This window comes from Vulpes vulpes, chromosome 2 (assembly GCF_048418805.1).
Source record: "Vulpes vulpes isolate BD-2025 chromosome 2, VulVul3, whole genome shotgun sequence".
Taxonomy (NCBI): domain Eukaryota; kingdom Metazoa; phylum Chordata; class Mammalia; order Carnivora; family Canidae; genus Vulpes; species Vulpes vulpes.
Window position 1 is genome coordinate 104,272,558 of NC_132781.1, and position 9,385 is coordinate 104,281,942.

The following is a 9,385-nucleotide window of genomic DNA, read 5'->3' on the forward strand; positions in this document are numbered from 1 at the left end:
TCCTGTGTGTAGAAAACAGAGTGATTAAATGAGAGTTTGATTTGAGAGACAAAGTATTTGAAATTCCTTTGCACTTGTTTCCTGCGCCTGCACCTTTTAGAATTCTCCCCAAGTCTTCCCCACTTTCCTTTTTCAGTAAGCAAACCAGGACATGAATCAAACCGAACTTCCATTCAATCCTGTAGCCCGCAGCATTGGAAAAACATTTATCAAGAAATTGTGATACTAGCAACTTTCCTTTATATTTGGTGACATTCCATAAGATTCTGGTCGTTTTTCATTTTTCGTAGTCTTAAAGATATATAATATGTACAGTGCGTGCAAGTCTTTTTTTCCTTTTCCTTTTATAGCCTTATTTTGATATTAATACAACATCCCTGTTATAACTTAATTTTTAGAAGTATGCCAAAATAAACATAAAGTCATTTTCACCGGAAGCTTTTGTTAATTGACCTCTGTAGATTCTCAGGAGCTTTATTTTCTCATCTTTGGATTTGTAAGCATCTATTTCATATGCCACTGTCTCATGGTTTCTGATGACACGTGGCAAGTAATACGGAATCATACAGTAACCTGCCCCACACAGTTATTTTGTGCCATCTGTGTGCCAATTACTGTTGTAGAGAATTGGTTTATTTTTCCTGTCATACCTCTCTCCACCCTGCACACAGTAAGATCTCTCACACAATTGTTAGGTTAGATTAGTTAGGAGATGCCATTGCAAAAAATTATAAAATGTCATGCATTGGTAATCTGATGTGGCAGGATTTTTTGTTTACTTACGTGTATACAAGTGTATTGGTGCCACTAAATAAACAACATTCTGGTTTAAAACTACTTTCAAATAGACTCAAAATCAATTATAGATATGAAATGGATAAAATAAATCATTAAGGCACAAAGAAGGAAGGAAATAACTCTAAGAAAAAATAACTATAAAAACCAGCATTTGAATTATTTTTCAGATGAATGTGTAGAACATAGAAGTATTTTCCATTAACCTATATAGTGATCTGGAATATATATACATCCAATAGAAGAAAAAATAAGAACAACACAATTTTGTAGTTTCTAGTATGAAGTCATTGAATGGATTTGAAAATTCAATTTGTTCATGTTTTTAGTCTAGATTTACAAAACAAACTTAGACATAAGTACTTCCTCTAGATATGAAGCTTAAAAATGTATTCTAAAAATATTAGATTTTTTTTAGTGTTCTGATTGACAACTCTAAAAAATATTTTTTATCATTTTTTGGTTTGGACATAATTTTAAACTTAACTGGAAAATTGCAAGGATGCTAGAAAGTGTTGAATTCCCCACACCTAACACTGTGCTCCATTTGGTGTAGTGTTCCCTCTCTCCTTCCCCCCCCCCTTCATTAATATTTTGTGAGCCATTTGAGAGTAGGTTGAAAACATTAACTTGTGATTACTTCAAAAAATATTTCCTAAGAACAAGAACATCCTCTTAACGCAGCCACAGTACCGTGACCCAAAACAGGAAATTCACGGTGACACAGTACCTTGCGCTAGATGACAGCCAACCTCACACAAACCTCCTTAGCAGTGTTCCGAACAAACACATCCACGTTCACAGGCAGGGTGCAGTCCCAGTTCAGGCGTTACAGTTACTTGTCACCTCTTCCCGTCTAGAGTGGCTCCTTGATTTTTCTTCATGCTTCACAACTTTGGCATTATATTTATTTAGGGGCTCCTGGGTGGCTCAGTTGGGTAAGCGTCTGCCTTCAGCTCAGGTCATGATCTCCCCGCAGGGAGCCTGCTTCTCCCTCTGCCTATGTCTCACTTTCTGTGTCTCTCATGAATAACATAAAAAAATGCTATTTATTTATTTTAGAATAGTAGAATGTTATTGAAATTAAAAAATGTTATTTATTTGAGAGAGAGAGATCACAAGCAAGGGGAAGGGGGCGGAGGGAGAGGGAGAAGCAGACTCCTTCCTGAGCAGGGAGCCCAAACTGGGGCTTGATCCCAGGACCCCAGGATCATGACCTGAGCCGAAGGCAGACACTTAGTGGACTGAGCCACCCAGGCGTCCTGACTTTGACATTTCCAATAGCACAAGGGAGTTACTTTGTAGAAAATCTCTCAATTTGGATTTCTTTGATGTTTCCCCATGATTATAGACTTAATGTATACACTCTTCAACAGGAGTATAGATTTGCTCCATTTATCAGTGATAACTTGGATGTATTAGGGTTTCTGATAATATTTTGGTGACAGGGTAGCAGGTATTTTAGTAATAGAAGACCTTTTGGTCTAATTCTTTAGAGTTGTCTTTGAAATCAGGCACTAGGATTTTTTTTTACCTGATTAATATGTTTGTCCTCTGATACATGAAGATTAATATCTTTTTAAGGACTTAAAAAGTACTAATTTTTTTTACACATGCAATTTCCGGGGACATTATTAACTCACCTTTATATTGACTTTTATGCCCCTAGACTATAAATTTCTGTAATTAATGTACTTTGGTTTTGCTTAAAATTTCTTAACCACAGCATTCTGTTCTATGCTATTATATACTCTTCCCATGTTATTATTCTACTCAACTAAAATGCGAAGTAACACAAAATTGAGACTGTTGTAGAAATTAATTTTATTTCTTGATTTATGGTAGTGCCATATCCCTATATTTTAAAATGCAGTTTGTACAGTTTGAAAATTAAAAATTATCCTTAAATCCACTTAATGCTTTGTGGTTTTTACTTTGAGGATAATGACAGCAGAAAAATGGTTTTCAGATGGCAGCTTTTATAAGAGTTAACTGAGATCACAGACTCCCTCCCTTAGGTCACACCAATGGCTGTGGAGTGGAGAAGTCTGCATTTTTAGCAAGGTGCGAAGCAGTTCTGGTGCAGGCATTTGAATTGTTTCACCACCTCTGAGGGACACTACGGGAGGGAAGTATATATTCTTTGTTGAGTAAACATTAAGAGAAGGAAAGAAATCATGACCACATTTATTTTAAAGTTCTGTGGAATGGAAACTGAGTTGTTTGAGCACCAATTCCACTCTCATAGTGAATGAAGTGGATTAACTTAAAGCTGTAAATATGTCCGTAGGGCTAAAAAAGAGTACATGGATTTATTTCTTGACAAATAAAAAATGACTATACCTTAGGATATTATTATTAGGTTTTGATGACAAGTTTTTTAAAAGTCTCTCATTGGCCCCATCCAGCAGTGGAATAGTGACGAGTGGAATGGTGAAGAATGGGGCATGGGAATAAGACTGTGCTAGATTTGGGGGAAAGTACCTAATTTTCCAAAGTGTCAGAGTCCTCCTTTGTAGTTAAGATGTTGTCTGAATTGCCAATGAGAACATCTATAACTGTAGCACAGAATCTGGCAAATATAAATATTCAATAAATGTTGGTGCTAATGACAATTTGCTTTTTATGGTTCTATAACAAGGGTTTTGTGCCAGATGAATTTCTGCAGTCATACCAAACCCACATTTCTTTTGTAGAATTTCATATCACTTACAGAGAATTGTTTTGGTAAAATTTTCTTTTTTCTATATATTTTCCTTTTTTTTACCGATTTGAAAGAGGACTTATATTTTTAAAAAGGTCTTATTTATTATTTATTCATGAGAGACACAGAGAGAGAGGCAGAGACATAGGCAGAAGAGAAGCAGGCTCTGTGCAGGGAGCCCGATGTGTGACTCAGTTCTAGGACCCCAGGATCATGACCTGAGCCAAAGGCAGGCCCCCAACCACTGAGCCACTCAGTCTCCTGAAAGATGACTTATATTTATCAAATTTTCTCATCTTGAGTTAGAAAAAGAAGGGCATAGTTTCATTTAATAGAATGGTGGAAGAGAGCTACCAATAAATTGATCCCTTTTAGGGTATATGAGGTTTCCTGATGGGCATGTCTGTCAATAGTGAGTATATAAAATTAGGCAGAAGCTGTGGTGAGCTATTTTCCAGCCAGCCTGGGCCCCTGGCAGCACTTCCAGGGAAGGAGGAGGGAGATTTTGATTCCCTGACAGGAGTCCCAGGGCTGAGGGCATGTGACCACCTTCCTTAAAACAGGAGATCCTTTTAGAGAATTCCATTATGTCAGCATATCATTCATAATTTGTATGTATGGTATTAACTTAAGAATATAAAAGATTCATAGGTTTCTCAAAAGAATTCCTTAATCAGAATACAATAGAATAATTTTATTCAGAAATACCTCATTAACCTGCCATTGTTAGCAATAGGATGATTTTACAAAAGACTTAAGCTCATCTTAGGAACCCATTTAGAAAGATTAGATGTAAATCTTTGCCATCCCAGATGGTGTGCAAAATCTAGATTATGAATTATCTTGTCATTTCTAATCTGAAAAACTAGATGACCATATTGAAGTCATATGGTCCAGTTGTTACAGTTTTAGATGAGTCAAGTTCATTGGTTTTGGAGAGGCCATGCCAGCTTAGATTGCTGTTTAGAAATGTCAAAATTCAATCAATACAGAATGATGCAGGGTAAAATGTAGGTTTGTCTTTTTCCCTTTGTTCCAATACTTCAGGCATTACTAACAGTTTGGTATCTTTATAGACCTTTATGAAACACATTCACTCTTCCCCTTTACACACACACACACACACACACACACACACACACACACACACTGTTAAATAAATGGAAATATGTACAGATTTCATATAATTTTGCTCGTACATTTTAGAGTATTGTATGTACATATTCATGCATGCTATTTCATAATCTGTATTTCTCCATTGATGTACATTTCATTTATAATTTATAAGTATACAAACATAACTATCATAATTAAATGGTAATGATGGCAATAATAGTATATAATATTCGTTGAAATTTATTTTGTACCAGGCCATGGGCTAATTAATATACCTCATTTAAAAATAACCAAATGGGGCACATACTATTAGAATAAACATTTTACCAATAAAGGATTGGTCTTAGGTTAAGCAACAAGCCCAAAAACATTGTATCTTTATGCACATACATACATGCCAGAGATTTCTAGGTGTAAAATTGTTAGGTTAAGGGGAACACCCATTTTAAATTCTGGTAGATACTGCTAAATTGTGTTCCAAAAAGGTGGTATCAGTTCAGTCCCAACAGCAAGGTATGAGGGCACCTCTACCCTCATATTTTTCCACGAAATAGTATATCCACCTGAGTTTTAAAATTGTACGTATTTTCATATGCTTAGTGGCTATTTGTATTTTTACTGTGAATTGTACTTTCAAGTTGTTTGCCCCCGTTATGTTGAATTGTTAGTCATTTTTACTGACATGTGAGGGCTCATGTACACCATTGATATGTGTTCTTTAACATAACATTTCTTTCCTTTGAGTGCCTATGTTTAGCTTTGTTTATGATGGCTTTCATTTTACAGAAGATTTAACTTTTTATGCACAAAACCTGCCAGCCTTTTGTCTGATTTTATGTTTGTTCAAAAAGACCTAGACACCTTAAAATCTTAAGTACATTTTCTTTTCTTATTCTTTAATGGCTTGCGTAACTTTATTTTCATCTGAAATGTTGAGTGTTGTGGTGTAAGGTAGGAATCTAATTTTATTCTTCCCCGCCTGAACCTCACATTATTCTAACAGCATTCACTGAGTAAGACCTGTCTTCCTCTCACCAGAGTGGAATGCTGCCTGTGGCGTATGTCAGGGGAACTTCTCATTTCAAGGTTACTTGAATATACAGTACTCTTAGGGGACGAGGGAAGAGTCTTAGACTTGTCACACACACACGGGATTTGCACATTTAAGTTCCCCTTCTTTATTCTGTTTTTGTCTCCATGTCTCTTCAAATACAAGCATGAATCTACTTTCATTCTGACATTGAAATATTTGTTTGGTGGGGGGTGTATTCTGTGTCTCAGCCTATCGATAGCAATGCCTTTGGCTGCAAATACCTGGAGCACTCACCTGGGCCCAGGCTGCTAATGCGAGCCCCCACACACATTTCCCCAGGCAGAGCTCTTGTGACTGACCCAGACCTTGTGGCTATTAGGATTGCAGGATGCACCCCAGCAACAGCCATCAGGGAACTTTGAAAAAACAAGGTTCATTACTCATAGGTCTTGGGGGGTGCACAGCACATCCAAGTCCAAGGGCCATACAGCAAGGTCATGGAGAGAGAGCGAGCATGGGGTTCTGACTTCATTGGGTCCAAGGGTAGGGGGCCTAAGGTTTTGAGGACTCACTCTTTATTGGTGAATTGAAAATGTGTGGGATTTAAAGGGCAGGAAGGGAGAAGCACCGTTACTCAAGTGGTTAGTTATCTAGGGCACCCAGGGCTTTCTAAAAGGGGAACTCCAGGGCTGGGGCAGCCCGGTCCCTTGTCTAATGGTGTGGCTGGCCGTGTGCTTATTCGAGATGGAGGTCTTTGAAATGGAGCCCTCTGCCTTCAAAAGCTTAACATCAAGCCCTTACATCACAATAAAAAAATAATTGCCAGGCTCTTAAACTACAAAGTGAAATTGGAAAAATCCATTTATGACCTACTTGTTAATTATATTTTTCTTCTCTGAGGGGCAGGCCTCGATTAGAAGTGGCATGTTTGGCCATTTATGAATCTAGAGGGAAGGAGAACCGCTAATGTAAAATTTCATACCTTTCTGTGGGTTGTGTAGAAATCCTTTAGTGGAACGAACAGCATTTTAATATAGAGCCAGCAATATGGTAGAATTTTTTTTAAGGAATATGATTTTAAAATTGAATTCTCAGAGCACCTGAGTGGCTCAGTGGTTGATCCCTGCTTTCGGCTCAGGGGGTGATCCCGGGGTTTGGGGATCGGGTCCTGCATCTGGCTCCCTGCAGGAAGCCTGCTTTTCCCTCTACCTATGTCTCTGCCTCTCTCTGTGTGTCTCTCATGGATAAATAAATAAAATCTCTAAAAAATTACAGAATAGAATTCTCTACATATAAAAATCTCCAAGATAAATTGTTAATGGGGGAAAAAAAACAAGGACGTGGAATGGCATGTATAAGTGCATGTTTAAAAAGTGGATGATGGGTATTAAAAGCATGTGATGGAATGAGCACTGGGTAGGTATTATTTGCAACTGATAAATCACTGAAGTCTACCTCTTAAACTAATAATACACTATATGTTAATTAATTGAATTTAAGTCAAAAATATTTTAAGAAAGTCGGAAGAGGGGGGTGCCTGGGTGGTTCAGTGGGTTGAGCATCTGACTCATGATTTGGACTCAGTCTTGATCTCAGGGTCATGAGTTCAAGCCCCACCTAGGGCTCCATGCTGGTGGTGGCACCTACTTATAAATAAATAAAAATTGGGAAAAGGAGAAGCATATATGTGTGTATATACAGAAACACTAAGAAAATAAGGATCGTTCTTACCCCTTGAGGGCAGAGGTGGCAGTGTCAGTGGCCTGGGGTGGGAAAGAATAGAAGGGAGACTTCCCCCTGGTGACAGTTTTAAACTTTCTCGTCTTGAAACCAGGTGAAATTATTATCCGCATAGTCTTTTAAGGATACATCTTTACTCAAAAGCAGCAGCAATTTCAGAGAGGCGAGAATGGGAGGCTGCCTGTAACGTTTCCCAGTGATTTGTTAAATTAGGAACTTTACAGAACAGATTCTTTGGAGTGGCAGCAGCAGACGCTGGGCTGTGTGCAGTGAAGTGAAATGTGAGAAGTATTTTTATTATATATATTCCTGAGTTAAGAAACCACACCAAAGTGTAATGGCTTATACAACAGTCCTGTGACTCTCACATCCTCTGAGCTCAGCTGAGAGTTTTTTTTTCTCCACATGATGTCAGTTAAGGCTACAATCAGCCAGGGACCCAGCTGAGCTAGAGAATATCCACCAGGATGCACACATGTGGCAGGGATTTATTTGTCTCTGCCTCCAGGGAGCCGAGCTGGGGCTCTCCACTGGCTTTCCTTTGCATAGACTTCCTACATGGCTTGGCTTCTCCAGGTCGGTGGGTTCTGGGAGGCAGTGTCCCCAGAGGAAGGAAGGGGAGGGAGGCGGTCCCCATAAAGGTGAGACCAGGAACCGAGCCCAGCACCACTTACAACACATTCTGTTGTCCAGGGCCAGCCTAGACTCACAGGTTGGGGAAATAAAGTCACCTCTCGATGGGAAGAGTGACAAATAATTTATGTTCATCTTTAACCAGTCATGGGAATAAGCTTTTGCCCAGAATTAATTATAACTAAAGTCACCACTGAACAACTCATATTAAAAAAAAAATCCTAGGTGGGAAAATTACCAGCTTATTTGACGAAGATCGTAACTCCAAACAAATGCGAATGCCCCACTCCTAGAGGACCCAGAACGAGCAGCAGTAACGGGTTACTTCGTTCAAAATGTTTGGACAGCTTGAAAGATTGTGTTTAGTGAATTTTGCTTTGGAATTATGCCCTCTGCTCACCTTGAGGGAAATTACAACAGTCACAGGCAGTCTGCTTCTGCATTTCTTTCAGAGTTTGTGTTTAATATCCTCTGCATATGCGAAGAGCATTAAAAAAATTTTTTTTTTCAAATCCTAGTGTTAGGAAATCTTTAGTTCCTGGGGGGAATTGATATGATTGTTTCGTATAGTCAATGCAAAACTTATTATAAAGAATATCAAAAAATTAGCAGGTCGAATTTAGAAATACTGTAGGATATGAGTTGCATAAATTTACATGTTAACCATGCCTTAATGAGGATTTTTTACACTTGCTGTATTTTCCATGAAGTTCATTGCGGTCTATTTCTACTTTGCTGGTTTAGTGTGTGGTGCTTAGATATCTTCTAAAATTTTTTGTAATATAAAACAGGCTGCATGAATGAATGAAACAACGCGAGCATTGTTATCTATGTGAAGATAGAACATCTTTGCACCGCAGTGAGTGAAAGTAAGAGTTTGCTGAATAGAGGGGTCAAAGTAGGGGAATACTGAATCCCTAAGTGTCTGACAAAGTCTCAGGGAGATAGGAAGAGTTCGCTGTTGGTGCCAAAGATCCTCTCTCAAAAATTCTTGTTTACAGATGCCCTCTCTTCCAACAGAGAAAAAAAAGGATTTCCTTAATCCAATGTATCTACAAAGAGCCTACACCAGACATCATACTAAAGGATGACCCAGTGAATTTTTTGCCTTCTTATAACAAGACAGGTGTGTTTATTGTTATATTTTCAGTTCAGCCTTGTTCTGGAAATCCTGGCTAGCGGAACAAGGGAGGAGGTGAGGAAAGTCTAAGAGTAAGGAAGGAAGAAACAAAACTGCCATTAGTCACAAACAATATTACAGAAATTTAGGCAACACAGAAATTATTCCTGGTTGTCGGGAACAAAGAAGAAGTGATAGCTGTAACAAAGTTTGCAGAAATAGAAATGCAAAGGACAAAATGAAA